This window comes from Epargyreus clarus, unplaced genomic scaffold (assembly GCF_041222505.1).
Source record: "Epargyreus clarus isolate Ecla_fem2 unplaced genomic scaffold, WU_Ecla_fem_2.2 ptg000012l, whole genome shotgun sequence".
Taxonomy (NCBI): Eukaryota; Metazoa; Arthropoda; class Insecta; order Lepidoptera; family Hesperiidae; genus Epargyreus; species Epargyreus clarus.
In genome coordinates, this window is record NW_027332220.1 from 12,202,507 (window position 1) to 12,222,296 (window position 19,790).

General features: G+C 34.7%; 1 long non-coding RNA gene across 1 annotated transcript; it reads right to left on the reverse strand.

Moving 5' to 3' along the window:
• Positions 1-17,177: 17,177 nt before the first annotated feature.
• LOC140746452 (uncharacterized) lies at positions 17,178-17,889 on the reverse strand. The gene is made up of 2 exons (XR_012102770.1): positions 17,506-17,889; positions 17,178-17,412 (listed from the first exon to the last, which is right to left on the reverse strand). It is a non-coding gene; the product is annotated as an uncharacterized LOC140746452 (long non-coding RNA).
• Positions 17,890-19,790: the final 1,901 nt, after the last annotated feature.

Consider the following 19,790-nt stretch of genomic DNA (forward strand, 5'->3'; position numbering starts at 1 on the left):
TTATCCCGGAAATCCCACGGATCCCACTAGGGATGGCGATCTAAGATCGATTAATCGGAGAATTGATCCTTAGGACCCAAAAGACCGATTATTTTAATCGATATTAGTAAGGATTGAATCGTAAACTATGCATTTGATCAAGTGATAATTTTTAGCAAAGTTGAAGGTATGCATTTACAGTTTATTATATATTGTTGTTATATTATTTTCTTTTAAACGCGGGCGAAGCCGCGGGCAAAAACTAGTATTAAATATTTTTTTAAACAAGTTTTTTCGTAATCTCATTTTATTTTTCGTAAATTTGTATCAAATGAACCTTTCATTGGTTACCCATATGTAGTGGTGGAAACAAATATTTGAGCCGCTATCTTAGGGCGTCCACCATATTAGAATTAGAATGCCATTAACTAATCATGCTATGTTGTCACAGCAAAAAATGTTTGCCAAACCCGCACATAAACGATCTACGAGTAAAAAACAAGTAAAATAAAAGTTCATATAAAAAAGGAGCTTAAATATGGATGGATGTGCGACCACTACCTCGTAACTTAATTTAACTTTTACCACTAAGTACAATTAATATTTTTTTGTTATTTCTAGCACAAATACCTATACATGCATGGTATATGACTTGTTGCCAATAAATACAAACTAAATAGACCATATATTATTTATGTTCTACACACGAACAAGGGCGCAGTGTACCGTGCTGAGTAATTACCGGAAAATGGGAGGCTACCGACGCGGAAACAATTGATAATTTGTCAAACCGATTGCCAATTTTTGCGGGCGGTACTCAAGATTCGCTTAGTTAACCCCAAGAATCTAACCACGGTTCCTTTAATATGAAGCCTTTTCATTCTTAGTTAACTCAGAATACATAATATAAAATAATGTTAGGCTAAATATCTACAGCAAAGGAAAAAAGGCACTTTTTCAATATTTTTTTTATAATATACAGGCAGCAAACGTGCTTGCAGTCCACCTTTTTTTTATAATATAGGAGTAGCAGACGAGCATGCAGTCCATCTGATGGTAAGTGGCTACTGCCGCCCATGGACATCTGTAATCAACCCCAGATAGGATTAGATATTCTTACCTGAGGTCGGCCACAGATGCGCCGCTACCCCTGAGGACTAAGCTGGAACGCCTCGGAAAAGTCTATCTCCCTTACCACACCCTTTAAACCGAAACACAGCAGCGACTAACACTGCTGTCGAACCACAAAGGGTCCACCACCAGGTTTCTATTTACCTGATGGTAAATGGCTTTTTCACCCCATGGACATCTATAAACAACTTCTGATATGATTAAGGTCCCATCTGAGGTCGGCTACAGATGCGTTGACCCCTTGGACTAAGTTATTATACCTCGGATAAGTATGTCTCTCTTAGTGCACCTCTCAAATCGGAACAGAGCAGCGCTTAAAATTGCCGTTGAATAGTTTTCTATACCATCATGCAAGATGTAATATTGCCATAAAGTGGTAAAATGAGAAGTGATAATAGCAAAGAGTGAGGGGATCTTTAAATAATTACGAATACACTCGCATATAGTATTGTGGCGCCCTTCCTCTTCTGCCTTCCCTCCTATTTTACTATTAGAGTAAATAGTAAAATAGGGATGATAGTTATATCTTGCTTCACTTACGAACACCAGCAATAAATTAAAACATTTATGTGACTTATAAGTATATGACTGTATTATTTTTGCTTTACCTTTATGATATAAGCCTAGGATATATTTGACCACACTGCTCCATTTCAGCTTTTAAACCACAATAAAAACACTCAATCAACTAAAACAAACAATTCATCTGAACGAAACGCGACAATAGAGCAACGCAAAAACTATTTACTATTCATAGTCCCGATACATGCAATTCAATTACCACACTGTTCTACTGTTGGTGGACAGAGTTGACAATAAGTAGAAATGTCCATTAATATGGAAATTGGTGTCGCACCCGGAAAGGGTTACCAATTTGACATGTAATGGGATTTTTGTCCTAGCATGGGCTTGACAAAGATTTTTTAAGGTAAAGTTTCGAGTCAAAATTGTTCGAGCTGGATCTGTAGTCAGAATAAGCGCTATAAAATGGAAATGTACTACAAATGCTCTAAATTGATTATATAGTCGCAGGTTTCAAATAGAAATATTTCACTGGTTATGTTTATCTAATGAAATTACCTACCTAACAAAATATGTTTCTACGCATCCTCATGTATTATTTAAATATAGTTTTCTTAGGACATCGTTTTAATTTATTACGAAGCCCGCAGCCTATTCGATCCTAAAAATCAAATATCCTTTTTGATTTGATCCGTTACTATCATAACTATAATTTCTATAAACGTTTTCTACACTCACAGCCCCACACTAGGATTCCCTGTGTCGTGGGTGCCATGGACACACACACATAGACAAATACACAAACACCCAGACCCAGAAACAGAAATCTAAATTCATCATTTAGACATCTGTCTGGCCGGGGATAGAACCCGGGACCCTTTGCGCGTCAGACCGGTATGGTGGCCGCTCCGCCACGCGGGTCGTCAATTCCACATATCAAATATATACCATTAAAACTCGAATATCTCTAAAGTGAATAGTTTATTTACACATCTTAAAGACAATCGCATAACAAGGACACATGATAAATTCGTTTAGATTTCAAATATCGAATCGAATTAACAACCATTTCGTTTTCAGACCTCTTAAAAAATAACACTATTTCTCATGCCATTTCTACTACACAACAAGACTATAGCACACGCGGTATCGGGTTTAGGATGTACAAAATATATGCAATTTAATCAACAACAAAATGTAATCGCGTTCAGTGCGGTTCGTTTGCCCTGAACTGTTGTCAGCGTATTGTGCTCCAAGAAAGGTTTATAAATAAACCGGCTCGTTTTTGGTCGGATTCGCGTGAGATCTATAAGAGTGTAGGGTAAAGGTTGAGCAGCTGCACAAAGAATACAATGTTGCCTTTTATTTCGAGTTCTAGTTAATTCAGAATTGGCTCACCTTTAGTTATTGTAAGTTATTAAGCTCCTAATTAGGCACTTTGATTTTATGCTTTTTACTTATATTATGTATGTTTGCGGACTATGGCCTAATCCTTCTCATTATGTCCCACTGCTCGGCACGGGTCTCCTACCCGTGCCCAGCAGTGGGACAGTAGTGGGTTGTAAAAAATTAATTATCACATTCATTGGTTCCAAACGGTTTGACAATTATGAGGTGTGATGGAAACCTCTAAATTGTGCGACCGATATATGTTATATTTTTCGTGAGAGGATTTTTGTTTTTTTTTTTTATAATAATTCAATAAGTCAATTTTTTTATAATATTAAATGACGTGTGATGTCACATACCAACTCGCGGACGATCAAGACGCTTCTAACAATAAGTGATATGTGGAATTATAATAAGTAGTTTAGAAGTTAGGTGGGAACAGATAAACATATATACATACATACATACATACGGCTAAAATCATTTTCCATTTGGCCTCGCTGTGGTCGGGTAAAACGAGTATTCCACTGAGCCACATTTTCCAAGAAGAACATTTCTATATAAATATTTTTGTAACAAAATTTTCTCCGTGGCTCTAGTCGAAGGCCTCTGGTTATTATTTATTACTTATCAGCTCTTTCCGTTTCCGAATGGTTCATAATAACCGTCTTTGCTTATCTCTCGGGTTATTTAGGAGCCTCTTTTTAAATAATGACCTCCTTTTCTCTTGATATTTTTTTCGTTTTTCGTTGAATCTAATATTAAGAAAAGCGTTTATATTTTTGGCTTTAACCAATCTTAAAAATTAAGTGACCCCTGGTGGCTTTTAAAACAAACTTCTTAAGCTGTCGATTACAATGATTATAATTGTATAGCTGTCGGTTTAAGAACGTTTAACACAGTAATCTATAGTAGGACATAGAAACGGTGACTCGCAGACGGTTTCGGGAACCATACCCGACCACGCAGATATGATATATGTAAATGTCAATTTTAGATTTCTGATTTTAGAGTTGCAGGCGTGAGTGTTTGTAAGTTCGTTATTTTATAACAACTGTCGTACGCAATATTAATTTATGATTAACATATCCATTCATCCTAATCTCTTGTATCAATAAGCAAAATAATAAACCATGATGTTAATTCCATGTTTAGATGTATACAAGCTCATCCGTGCATGTTACAGCCGACAAAAGCGACGTCCTGTTTGTTGTCGCGTAACTGCCGGTTCAACCAGCTCCCGCCTGTCGCGACCAGAAGGGAGATTTGCTGTTTATTCAAATTTGATTTAAGGATTATGAATTGATTAGAAAATGCGTGGGTTCTTGGGCACATAAAAAATTTAGGCCACGTTGGAAACAGACTTGGAAACACATTCAGTTTAAGATATATTTATGAGATTGTGAAAACATAACGTAATCATTTTCCTTTTAAATGATACATCCATCTACTTTTATCAATTGTTATCATACTTATTGTTGAACAATATAATAAATCATGAAGTTAGTTCCAAGTTTAGATGTACAAGCCCGCCCGTGCATGTTACAGCCGTCAAAAGCCTGTCCTGTTTGTTGTCGCGTAACTGCCTGTTCAACCAGCTCCTGCCTGTCGCCACCAGAGGGGAGATTATGCTGTTTATTCAAATTTGATTTATATGTACTCAATCTGAATATTACAAAGTTTTACGAATTGCATTAAAAATACCAGGATTGTTGTGTACATAAGAATTTTAGGCTGCATTGAAAAGCATTTACATTATAGGTATACTTACGAGATTGTGAAAACATTACGTACTCATTTCCTTTTAAATCATACATCCATCTACTTTTATCTATTGTTGTCATGCTTATTGCTGAACAATATAATAAATCATGATGTTAATTCCAAGTTTAGATGTGTACAAGCCCGCCCGTGCATGTTACAGCTGTCAAAAGCGACGTCCTGTTTGTTGTCGCGTAACTGCCTGTTCAACCAGTTCCCGCCTGTCACCACCAGAAGGGAGATTTGCTGCTTATTCAAATTTGATTTATATCTACTTAATCCGTATTCGACAAAGGAGTTTAAAATGCAATATGCTCGCATTCATAATTCTGGGTTTTTCGAGTATTGTAGACAGAGTTACTTTTATCAGGTATTGCATGGATGGATGGGTACTGCATGCTCCCTTAGCGCTTACATCAAAAGGGGAGATTTAATTTTCTGCTTACTAACCTAAACAAACGGATGAACGAATATTCAGAAAATTTCCGAATGGATTTAACAACAATATTTCATTCAAAGTAGGTCATATCCCACCTGGGTATGGTCGCAAGACTGCAGTTTTCACGAATGTTTGAAGCCGGCAATAATTTATTGGTTACCCTAAAAAATTGGCCAAGTACGAGTCAACTTAACACGGAGGGTTCCGTATTACTAAATGTTTATTTTTTGGCAGCTATAATAGCTATATAGTCTTCATTTTGGTTCAATAGTTTATACAAAAAATGCGGAATAGTACTGGTATACTTGTTTGTATGGTGATTGGAAACCCTTTTATTTTGAATCTACCTATTTTTAGTATTTTTTGTTACCGCGGCCACAGTAATACATACTTTGTAAAAAAAATCAAGTGTTTATCTATTTCTATTACCGTTCAAGTCAAGATAGCGTCCTATGACAGACAGACGGACAGACAGCGGAGGCTCTGTACCGTGTTTACACTTGGGATACGGAATCCTAAAAACCATCTTACGACGTCATCCAATTCATTCGATTTTCAATCTTATTTATATAGACAAAAGAGTTACACGGTAGGTCAAGCTAATATGGTAAAATTTTCTGTACCATAGTTTTATTGTCACCGCTCTGGGGAACAATATTTGTGTGATTGATGCGAATTTCAAACTTTCTAAATGTTTTTATGGGACATTTCGAGGGCCGTATTCGTAAAACTTTTGAATTTTATGACCACGGAACTGAGTTACTACTGGATGTTTGTCAACGTAAATGAATTATACTACGTGTAAATAACGGTCAATTTTAACTAACTTTTCTAAGGAAAGAGGGTACGAGTACCTATTTGTCGCAGATTTTAACTATTAACAAACGAGCAATTCATCTTATGGTAAGTGGCTACTGCCAGACAAAGACACAATCAACCCTAGATAAGATTAGATTATAAACATGTTGCTACCCTACTTTTTTACTTAACGAGGAGGAAACCTTCAAAATGTACTCGGTAGTGTGGGAACGATATAAAACACAGCAACGCTTAACACTACAGGCAGAAATAGGTGTGGAGGTAGTGCTGGAGTCGAATCACGAAGGATTCTACCTTCAAAATTTTACAATCTATTTGTGCTAGAAAGTTTCTCAACACATTGTTACTTAGTATATTATTCTAGTTTGATGGATCATGACATAAACTGTATGCAAAATGCGCTTCAAACTACGTATTTAAGCTACATTTTAATAAAACTATTCTTTACTTTGTAGTGATATAAATGAAAATTGTACTTTTTGTCAAAATATTGTCATACTTGTAGCAAATACACTAAACATAGGTCAAATTCACTGCTGCCCATTATCATCTACTTCAACCATTCTTAAGACTGCCCTATCTGAGATTGATCACAGATACATGCTATCTCAAGTCGAAACGTCTCGTGCAAGTCTTACCATAACTTGCAAACCAGAACACTGTAATGATTAACTCTACTATCGTACACCACAATAGCTAAACCACAGCCAATCTCAAGTAGAACCCCCTGAGATAATTATACAGGGTTGTGTCCTTGATTATTCACCAGGGAATCTAGCCGGAATATCAGAAATTGCTTTAACTTTTAAGTTATTACATAGCTTTTATCGCGGGCTTTGAGCGCGGCGACCGAATCATTACGAAAAATTCCTAACACCTTAATTCGTCAACTTGAATACAAATAGCAGTAATTCATATTTTTTTATAATCCGTGCGGAAATCTTAAAATTGTGTTTAGTATTCTTTTAATATTCCTATTATATTGTATTAAAAAAATATTACCTCATTATCTAAATAATATTCTTTTATCGACTTAAGCTATGTTGAAATTCTGGATTAATAAAATAACGTCAAATAGTATTTGTAATTACAATTGACAGATTCGACAGTAAAAAATCAAAACGCCATTATGATTTATGGCGCCATTTTTGTTTGTTATTTCATGGTGTTTGCTTGTGTATGTGTGCTTTGTGTGTTGTGGATTTATTGAAAAAAAAATGACTTTTGGCTTTGATTTTTTGATTGAGTATCTTCCTTCCAAAATCTTCCCTAGAAATTTCTCGCCGCCGAGCATCTCCACGTCAAACACATCGAAAAATAGCTTAGAAAAGAATACGTTTTCTGTCTTGAAAAGGTCTATACATCCCTACCAACATGTCCAGTAAAGTTTACAAAGAAATATTTTTATTAATATTTTAATTGTGAGGCTCTTGATATGTAACCAGATGCACAAATTTATATTATCTAAGAAGAACCGGTCGAAAACTTAATTTAAATGCAATAGATATGGCTAAAGTTTTCTCTATCTGCATTATCATTGGATGTATTCCCTAGCCAAGAATACCTACGCCTTGGAGACCTGGATTGAAGACGGAGGCAATAACGGAAGAAAGAAGAATGTTGATTTTCATAGAATTACGTAGTTTAGGTTTCATTGCCAAGACAGATTTTTTATAAAGACTAATGAAAATAAAGACAGTGATGTTAAATATCTCCAAATTGTTTTAATTTTGTAATATTTTTTGATAAAAAACTATTTTTTTTTGCAATTTTCACGATCGTGAGTGTGACAGTTCCCACCGGAGACTCACGATCGTGCGGGTCGATTTCTGGATTAAGTATAAACTCTGGATTTTTTTTCCTATTTTTTGTGGATCCCTTAAGCTATATAAAAAGCCGTAATAAACGTTTTGAATCGGAAATTGCGAAAAAAAATCTTCGGGTGTAAAGGGTTAATTAATAAACTTACAAGAAACCGGTAATTTTCGACGTTTTTCGTTTTATCTATTTAAGTTTAATAGATAGAAACTTCAAACTTTCACAATAAATATACTTCAATGGCTGCTATACTAAAAATTAAAAAAAATAAGATTTTGGTGTCCATCATCATTATGAACCCTTTACTGTCCTACAGCTGGGCACGGGTCTCTCAAAATGAGAATGATTAGGTCATACTCCACCGCGCTGGCCAAGTGCGTATTGGTAGATTTCATATATCTTGGAAAACTTTTTTTTAAGATTTCTCAGGTATACAGGTTCCCTCACGATGTTTTCCTTCACCGTTTAAGCAAGTGATTTTTAATTTCTATTTTTAATACGCACATAAGTTTGAAAAACCAGAGTTGCGTGCCTGGAATTTGAACCGGAACACTCTTCGTGTCAGCATATGATGACCACTGGTCCACGCAATACCTAAGGATCAAAGCCGCAACCCTCTACGTTTCAGCATAAGCATATGGTAACCACGGAACCATGCATAATGTTACAGCTAATAGTCTTGTGTAGTTCGCGAACGAACTAATTCGGAAGAGCGCTCCCACAGATGAACCACGCGAACTAGATCCCCGATTTCCCACTCGATAGTTCGTTAGGACGAACTAGTGAAAAGACCGAACTAATATCGTAATATTTAATGAATATTTTGTATGAATCATTAAGTTTATCCTGTTTTTAGCGCTCAAACATTTTAATTCATGCATTCCTAAATCTTGTCACACAAAATTCTACAAATTGAATCAAAAAAGCCAGATCTTTCGCTCTTTTAGTTCATCTGTTCTTCAGTTCCTAACCGTTTGGTAAACAGCTTGGAGCAGATGAACGAAAAGAGCAAACTAGTTCATTTAGGAGCCGCGAACTAGATTAAGCGATCCCCATTGCGAACTATTACGCGCAAGACTAATAGCTAACTGTTTATATAGGCTCGAGAAAGCGAGCCTTTCCAAAAATATTGTATATATATCGTACGTAACGTGTTGTCTTGGTAGCTTGGTAGCTTGCTTGGACTGTTTTACCTGCCTTATATACAATCTCCAACAACATATCGTTAGCGTGATTCAGAATCGAGTCAGTGCCATCTATTGCAGCTACAGTAACTACGATACGGGAGGGACTTCCATTGATGTCTTCTGAAACGATGCTCTGAATAAATGATACTGTAGGGCGTTTTTGCTTTGCACAGTTTGTTTGATCTCTTCGAAGTAGATTTTCGATGTTTTATTAATGAGCTTTCATCATTTAAGATTAATTCTTTGGATTTATGCACTTATATTGCATTTTCTTTCATATTTAATAGGCATATTTCATAATATATGTGCTAGAACACTAGAACCCACTTTGTTTGGACTCCGGCAGCACCACATCTATTTCTGTCTCATAATGTCATTAATGTGTTCTGGTTTGAAAGGTGTGGTAAGGGACATTGTCAATGTGGCATTTAAATATTTAACTATGGTGGCTAGCTCAGTTCCATCTGAACGACTTTTCTTAAAAGCCGCACAGGTTGTTACACAGCAGAGAAGCAGATTGGAAGCCAAAAGGGTAAATAAAATTTTGTTTTTACCAGGTTTAGAGAAAAAGTACTGGGATTTATAAATCTTTTATTGGATTCTTTTTCGTATGATTTATAACTAAAGTTGATAAGTTTCATCTCTCTAAACTGTTTTTATCCATAATTAACCTTATCCCTATTTAATATTATAAACTAGTTAAATACAATTACTAACGATATCTTTAAAATATCGATATATTTATTCTATATATCGCAATCGCAAAGTATCGATATAACATTACGATCATATTAGATTGAAAAAATATCGATATATTTTTTACATGAACATCCCTAACCACGCATAATATTATAGCTAACTCTTTATATAGGCTCGAGAATACGAACCTTTCCAAAAATGTATGTATTTTTGTATGTAACATAAGCTGAGTTGCCTTACTTGGATTTGTATTACCTGCCTTATATACAATCTCCAACAACATATCGTTAGCGTGATTCAGAATTGAGTCAGCGCCATCTGTTGCAGCTTCAGTAACTACGATATTCGAGGGGTTTGTATCGAAGTCTTTTGAAACGATGCTCTGAATAAGTGATAGCGTAGTGCGATTTTGCTTGGAAGTGTATGAGTGGTTTTTGAAGTAGATTTTTGTTTTATTTATGAGCAGTTATCATGTAAGATTAATTGGTTAGAATTTAGCGTTTATATTGCATTTTATTTCAAAATTTTATTGACAACATTTTTTTATCGCCTGCTTTTTGTTTTGAAGGATATTGGTAAAGGAGCGTTTCAATTGCTTAAATGGGGTAGAACGTTTATATGAATGAATATTACCATTTTAGCATTAAAAGTTTTGTTAAACAATTTTCACTGTGTTAATTTTTGATGCGTAGGTTACTTTGAAATATTTAATGTCGAACCCAAATTGTATTTAAAGTTACTCCGTTTTAGTTATTAAACATTTCATTAGATTGTACTGAACGTAAAAATGTTCCTAAAATTTTAATAATAAAGTGAAAATATGAGGGAAAAAGTTAATTAATTATGAATTGTAATTAAAATAAGAAGCGGATCCTAACGAGTTTTTGGTTGAAAATGATTTCAGTTGATTGTTCTGGGATGAATGAAATTTGTAAACATTTGTATTAATTTGGTCTACAAATTGGTTGTAATTATTCATAAAATTCTTATTTTAATACGGTATTATGGAATTATATTTGCAAATAAACAAAACAATATTTAATTTAATGTTTTTGAAGTAATTAATAAAAAAAAACAAAAAAACAGCTTCCATTTTTTGTGTACTGGTGGTGACCATGTAGAGTTACAGGTTCCTTCCTCAGTTGGCAATCTATATAAATCCAATCCTCGGTGTAATCTTAATCCTAGCTAGCTATGAACGTAGAAAATATTTTTTAAAATCTCTTTATTTTACCGTTAAGCTCCGATATTATTATTTCCTTCTTTGCTTTCAGATTCCCAACTTTCGTTCAGAGCTCTACAAAATAGAGTAGAAAAATATTAAACGGAAACGATGCTTTAAAACTCCTATTCCGGCTTCGCATGTAATAAAAGTAGAAAATGGTGCAAATGTGCTAACGGAAAATTTATGGTTTAACCATAAAAGTCATATTATCCGGGACGTGAGGCGGGAGTCAGCTCGACCTGGGAGAGCAGTCGCTTTATGCTCAAGCATTGTTTAAAATTTGGTGCATTTTTTACTGGAAGATGTAACAAGGATAAGTATACGACACTTGGGTGTAAACGTTGTTAACCATATAACACGGTTCTTGCCCCTTTATATAATTTTCAGAGGCCTGGAATAAAATACCCTGATTCATCATCATCATCAACCAATTACTGTGCCACTGCTGCGCACGAGTCTCCTCTCAGAATGAAAAGGATTAGGTCATAGTCGCCCGCGCTGGCCAAGTGAACTATTAGTAGACTTTTTATAAATCTCTCAGACATGCAGGTTTCCTCATGTTTTCCTTCACAGTTTAAGCAAGTCATAATTAATTTCTAATACGCACATAACTTGTATAATCAGTGGTTCGTGCCTGGGATTTGAACCTCGGACCCCTCGATCAAGAGGCCGAGTTTCATAATAACTAGGCTATCACTGCTCTTTATATCTTGATTGCTCTAATATACTAGTGATAGCTCATCCCGGCAACTGCCGCCGACGATAGCCAGCGACACTAGGCGGCTGTCGATGGTGGATATATTTTGGTACTTTGGCAAAGGGAGGTCTCCCGCCGGGCTAGGACTAGGCGGCTGTCGATGGTGGATATATTTTGGTACTTTGGCAAAGGGAGATCTCCCGCCGGGCTAGGTCATGCCCGGGGAGCGGCCGTGCTCCGACAGTCTCAGTTCGGAACTTGTATATATGCAGGATATTTAGAATACTTCGATAGCGTGATTCAGAATACTCGTGGCGCCATCTCTTGACGAGTAGCGGGAAGTCGCCACAGTACTTTTTATCACAGTTGCTATTAAAATACATACGTTATAAAAATGTCTACTTATTATGTTTTAATATAAATCGAAAGATGTAGACCGAAGACGGGTTTCTTAGGGTCAATGTATAGTTAAGTTAAGTAAATTTAAACTTTTGTTTATTCTCAGTATTTGCCACAGTAGCTCAAGTAAAACATACTCAGAATACCTTTAGGTATACAAAACTTATATAAGAACAACATATTAAGTAAATAGGTGTATAATCCACATTATCCAAATTAAAGTTTAAAATTAAAGCTTAAATGCTTAAAGTTCAAAGTTAAGAGGTCTTTAACCTCTTCAAAGCTTTACTATCTTCGTGGCACCGGATCTACTAAAATATGGAAGAAACTTCACCCGAGGTAAGGAACGGTGGAACTTTTAAACTATGCCTTTTTTAATTAAAGCACACAATGAGCCCGCGTTGGCCAATTATGCATAAAGTCCCGCAGCTCAACTTCGGAGACTTCTTTCCTTTGCATCGATTTACTCGCTGTTTTAAAGTTGTTTTGAATTCTGAATTATGAATTCCGTTTACCGCCTCGAGGCGTTGAGATGTTTACACGGAATAAACGTACATTTTGTAAATTAAGTTGACGGATTGTTTTTTTTTGTTTGTGAACCTTGTTGAGAGTACAAGCATGTGTATAATGTGCTAAATCACATGGTTAAGTAGTAATTATGGTAAAGAAAAATAAAATATAGCCACTCATTCCCACAATAAAGACGAATCCATGGACAACTGAATATATCCGTCAAGCTGATTGGGATGAATAGAATAAAATAATGATACATACATACATACAGAAATATCCTGGAATAACATTACTCTCCACAGGCGGGTAAATGATCTATTCCGACTGTCTTTTAAAATGACACGTGTTAAGCGAGTAATCAAGAAAAATATACAAATTGATTGTGAAAAACTTTTTATACTTTGGTAACAGCTGGCATGTGTCCAGTGTCTATTAAAAATAGGAACAGTACCCTTAGTATGAGTTTTTACGTTTTTAGAATAATGACTGTTTTTGCATTTGTTTATGTATTTCCCATACATTTCCAATCAGCGCCCCTACCGGACTGATCAGAACTGATTGGAAATGTATGGGAAATACATAAACAAATGCAAAAACATTTCCAATCAGCGCCCCTAGCGGACTGTATCAGAACTGATTGGAAATGTATGGGAAATACATAAACAAATGCAAAAACAGTCATTATTCTAAAAACGTAAAAACTCAAACTAAGGTACTGTTCCTACTTATATTGATAGATAAAAGAGTGTATGGGGCATAGGTACTGTACATTGAAGAGTTCGAGTGAAGAACTTTCTCCAACTTCCTTACGTGTACTGATCGCTTGCGTATGTATCATATGAATAATTCACAGAGCCTCACTCGGCTAGACGCTCATTTTAAAGTTCCCGCGGTTGTTAGTATGAATTTAATGAATTTTTATAAACATTGTGGTATTGTTTTTTATCAGTCAGTGATTATGTAATGATGCTATTACGTATTTCTGTATAACAGCAGTGTTAAGCACTGATGTATTCTGGTTTTAAGGGTGTGGTAAGGGAGCTATACTTTTCAAAGACGTTCTAACGTAGTCCTCAGGTAGAACTATCTGGGGTTTAATCCTATCTGGGGTTGATTACAGATGTCCACAGGCGGCAGTAGCCACATATCATCAGGTGGACTGCATGCTCGTCTGCTAATCCTATATTATAAAAAAAGTATTGTTAATTAAAGTATACTACAAAAGTAAGCTGAAAGTAATTGCGACGCAGATTATTTAAAATAGAAAAATCAAAAAGTTTAAAGCCATCTTTAAAGTGTTGATAAAATGTTTAAAATTTATATAAGTAAAGTGTACAGTACAACCTGATCTTCATTATATAAGAAAAAAATATATGCAAAATTTTCTTCCCACCGGTTAAAGCGGTGATTTGTCTGCCACTTTATTACATTTACTTTACATTTTAACTTTTACACTTTACCGTATTTTACTGTATATTTTTTATATATTATTAACTACATTAGAAGTTATACATAATTACACATAACGACTTTATAACAAAATAAACTTTTATCTATAGCGACAATATCGTTATAATCTGCCCTTTACACGTTACGACTTTATAAAGTCGTGATCCTTGACGCGACGCGACACAAACGCACTCGGACACGCTCGTAAAGTGTACAACGACAGTATAAAGTGTAGTTATGGCAGTAGGGTGCACATTTAATGTTTGGAAAACGGGACTGAGGTAACAGTAATTGTCGGAATTCTTTTAAATAAATAATACATGCCATCAAAAACAATGCTTGTAAAAAGATCCAAGTCTCGCCATTCAATTCTTCTACCGTAAAAAGTCTTGAGATCTATGTAATACCAAGCCGGTAATGTATGCAGTCCCTACTTAAGGGACCTTCTGTCTTAAGGTATTATCTCACTATCTAACCTAACAACATCTCATGGGACCATACCAATATTAAAAATCTTTTATGTTCTAAATAAATTAACGTGGCAATCGTACTGCAAGTCACATTGTGTTTTCATCTTATCATATCGCATCACACAAGTACGATTGCCACGTCAATTTATTTAGAACATAAAATATTTTTAAAATTGGTATGGTCCCATGAGATGTTGTTAGGTTAGATAGTGAGATAATACCTTAAGACAGAAGGTCCCTTAAGTAGGGACTGCATACATTACCGGCTTGGTATTACATAGATCTCAAGACTTTTTACGGTAGAAGAATTGAATGGCGAGACTTGGATCTTTTTACAAGCATTGTTTTTGATGGCATCTCATTCCTTTTTGTAGATATTTCTACTCTTTTCCTTTCCGGTACCTTCCACTAGTTGAATCTCAACAACAGATTCTTTAAAGGCAATTAAATTGTTTAGGTAGTCTTTGTAGTTATGTAAATAATCTTGCCATTCATCATCACTTTCATTCGAACATGACAATAAATTAAATCTAAAAAAGTTACTATTTTGACAACTGAAATTATGCCCGTTATCCTCAGGAAAAACATCTTCTAAAAACATCTCTACTGATTGTGATTTATTTATTTATTTATTGGGATTTAACGTGTCTTCGTATTAAATAATCGACATCCCTTACTTTCTTCTGAATATCCGACAAAAATCATTGGTAATCTTTCACTGACTTCGTCGGACTCCGGTTTTTGATATAAACCACAGTATTTACTGCTCTTGCTCAAATTAGTTTCAATTTATAATAGACTTCTGAAATGAAATGAAATATTTATTTAATAATGATAACATTCGTTTTAGACTTCTCGCATATACAATAATAGTTCTGTTAGCTGTTTCAACCACAACAATTTGTTTAGGGGTATACAGTATCGCCTTCTAATGTAGAATTCCATTTGTTGATAAGAAAATATTGAAAGCTCTATTACAAAATGTCGGCCCACCATCTGATCTCATACATTTGTTCGACTTGCTAGTTCCTTTTTCAACACTTTATATTTTTGAAATTTCTTAAAGACTCACTCTTATGTTTTAGAAAATAAACATTCATCGTGTCATTCGAGAATAATAGTCGATAAATAATAACATGTACCTTGAACCGTTGAGTGAACTAGCTTCCATGGGACTACATAAATCTGTATGTACGATCTCCAGTATATCGTTCGTTCGCGTTCAGAGGTTTGGAAATGGTTTCTTACTAGTCGTCATATCCGTCGGTAATGTTCACATTATCAAGACCAGTCATAATATTTTTTAAAATTCGCATATATTCCGGATTAATATGGGCTAGTCTTTTATGCCAATATTTATTTGACATTGTCAAATTACATATCGGTGATTTGACAAATTGTATATATACCATTTACGTTGTGGCCAGTTGCGATAATAATATCCATAGAGTTACTAATAGTGCAACCGTTTTTCAAGAAATTAACAGTAAATCCTTTTTCAGTAAGTTTACTCACCGCTAACAAATTCATACTTAAAATTATTTATATTAGAAAGGTTTCTTATAATAATTTCCACGTTTTTTCCGGGTAGGTACTAACACAAAATAAAAACTAACAGAAGTTAATCTTCATACAAAGTGGGCTGGAGTAACGCACACGTAGACACCACTTACCGACTCGTTATCTCGGGGGGACTCGAGCGCATACGTGCGCGACTGTCAGTTCATTTCTGACACGCGTTTGTAACTGTTTTGTACAAGCAATGGAGCAAAAAAATACCCTAATTGTGCAATGGACGGTTGTTTAAATTCAACGTTAAACTGTGGATTTTCGTTTTTTTATAGCTATCAATTATCAATCCACTAGGAGCTGATATTTTTGGTGATCATGGCAAGAATATGTTATAAAGTGGATATCTAAGCTCGATTTATATAACAGTTTCCTATTTCGAATCATTTGAAACGAACTTAACTAAATTTTTGTAATATTGCGTTGAAATGTTACGTACCTAATATTACGTAAGTTGAAAACATGACTTTCTGTTCGTATATATATTGGTTTGTCTTTAATGCCATTTGGTAGGTTTATGTCTAAAACGGATAGGGCAAAAGGAATTGTGTAAATTAGGGTAATCCGTTTAGAAGTTATTAGGGATTTTCTATTGTGAACATTGTAATTTTTTATGTGCTTACATATAAAAAATATTTTCATAGACATTTATTTATGCTCAATAAGGCCGAAAAGAGATGTTTCAAAATGTATGGGCTCCCGGCCACCTTTTGTACACTATATTAAAAATTAAGAAAACTTGCAAAGAAGGGGGTTAATTTTCTTCAAATCATGTTCGTTTAATTGTTAAAAAACAATAATTTACACTTAAACTTGCAACACAACAGTGGAAAAACATCATGGCGGTAGTGATTACCGTAATAATGTCATCCGTCATTCTATTTTAACTTACTATATACATTATATACTTTTTAATATATTTTTTACGCGAATGGGCGTAGATATATAAACATTGTATTGTGTGTATTGAGAAACAAGGCCTATATTTGATAAACATTAATTATATTTACTTTCATAAATCTTGACTTAAAACAAACATACCAAAATATGTACTTTTATACCAATTTATTTTAGTTAAAACATTTAAGTGTGTAAATAAAACAACTTTAAGTACACATTTGATCATATTTTACTTACTCTTCACTTAGATACATTATTTATTCATTTTAAATATCTTCCCTTATCAATATTTTCATCCTGTGACGAGCTCAGCCCAAACATCAAACAATGGGCATAATGTGAGCGCAACTACCTACGAGTACGGTTCGTTGCCCAGCGATGCAGTTGCAATAATAACTGATTATTTTGTCATCCCAAGAATGTCCTTGTCTTGCTAATGTAATTATCTAAAAAAGAGAAATTTAAAAAGATTAGCTTCTCTAGTTTAAAATTATTTACGATTATTTCACGATTAATACAACAACTGATGTATATTTTACCTGATGATATTGAATCCTTGTCAACACAATCCACAGCGATCGCACGAAAATCACAAGAGTCCATAAAACATAATCTGGGTAAACAAGTAAGGTAGAATCACTCCATAATCGTAAGCAGCACAGAGCAGAAACATATTCAGGATTAAAATGGAATCTTCTCATCAGTACCTACATATTTATTCAACGTTTACATTGGAGTCCACTATTATAATATGTATATATCCACTTTTACGCATATCAAATTGACAACTTCTTCTTTTTTAATTTGACATGTCATTTACATCTATAAAACCAGATACTATTTAAAAGGTGGTTTTGTTATTATTATTATAAATAATTAATTAAATTTAGAAATAATGATGGGATACCCAAAACAAAAAAGAAGGTGGTAGAACCCTTTGTGGCTCGACTCCGGCGGCACCACCGCCACACCTATTTCTACCTAATAACAGCAGTGTTAGGCGCTGCTGTGTTCCGGTTTGAAGGGTGTGGTAAGGGAGACAGACTTTTCCGAGGCGTTCCAGCTTAGTCCTCAGGGGTAGCGGCGCATCTGTGGCCGACCTCAGGTAGGAATAGCTAATCCTATCTGGGGTTGATCACAGATGTCCATGGGCGGCAGTAGCCACTTAACATCAGGTGGACTGTATGCTCGTCTGCTACTCTTATATTATAAAAAAAAAAAAAAAAAAAAAAAAAGAAAAAAAAAAAAAAAAGCCAGGTTGTAAAGTACTAAGGTAACAATAACTTTACGACAAATACAGAATTACCGACATCCAAAGAGTATAGTAACCTATGTGTGGGGTACACATAGGTTCCCGACATCGACAGTTTTGAAAACTTTACATTGACAATATTCCGCCATATTTAATATTTCAATGAGGATTGCTTATATTAAATATTTTTAAACACGAATACTTTAGGTTATCAAAATATATGTGTATTTTTCTTCAATTATACAAATTATTCGTGTTTTTTAGTTATAATGTACATGAGATGGCCGAAAATGAAACATCTCCTTTGCCTAAACACTTGTTTCCTTGGAAACAAACTTATTATTATTTTATAATGCGGTGACAGTTGCTAAACCTCACGACACTTATTGTATTTTGTGTATGTTACCGTTAGATTGTAGAATACGTTAGCATACACATTAACTAGGCTTAAGATTAGCTAGAAAATATGCAGATTAACTATGTAGTTAAAATTCGAAACATCTTTTCAGACTTGTTCTTAGGGCTAAAACACATGCCTTTTTACGACACGACGACGTATCGTGACACATAGCGACATCGTGCCGCAAAGCGATATTGTTTCGTGAAAATATACAATGTTTGTCGTAAATTCATGACACGACGACGCATCATGGCATGCACGGGTCGACGTCAAGGGGTGAAAATTGATACAATCTTCGTTTTGTACTTTAGGTAGTGGGCAAGCTATCTGCTTTTTAACTGATTTAGGCACATTAGCCGTAACATCTAGTTTTTTTCTCATGACATTTGTCAGAAATTCGGAATGTTTTTGATATTATATAACTTTTTAGGGTTCCATACCCAAAGGGTAAAAACGGAACCCTATTTCTAAGCTGTCCGTTTGTCTGTCTGACATAGAGCTCTATTTCTGGAACCTTAATAGATAGAAATTTAAAATTTTTACGGAATATGTATAATGGTGGCCGCTTTAACAATAAGTACTAAAAGTAAAAAGAAAAACTTTCAAAAAAGTGTGTGTGTGTCAGCTACGACGCACGATTGGAGTTTACTCCTTACGAACGATAATTATGATATATATCGAATAGAAAAAAGGGTAAATGAACGCATCTGCTAAAATGATAAGAGAAACAAACATATATCTGTAATTATTCGGATTATTTATATTACTTCAATAATGCGTATTACATAAAGTATGTTACAAAATAATATAAATAATAATAATATATAGATGTCTACAATAGATGCTACTATATGCATTTATTATACAGCATGCATACCCTGTACTCGGCAGCAGTATACAAGTTGTGGCAGAACTTAGTAATACGCAGGCGCGCAACACACACGTACAAACATACGCACACATTCAACTCTCAGACTGGAGGTAGTGAACTATACAGTGAGACTACGAAGTATCGCGCAAAGAGGAGACCCCGAGAATGAGATACGCTGTGTAATGTATTCCATCTCATTCTTTTACACGTTCAATCCTACAGGTATACATATATGTTTGTCTCTTTCTACGTAACGCCTCAACTTTTCGTGTTACACTTGATTTTACTCCTCATAAAATTT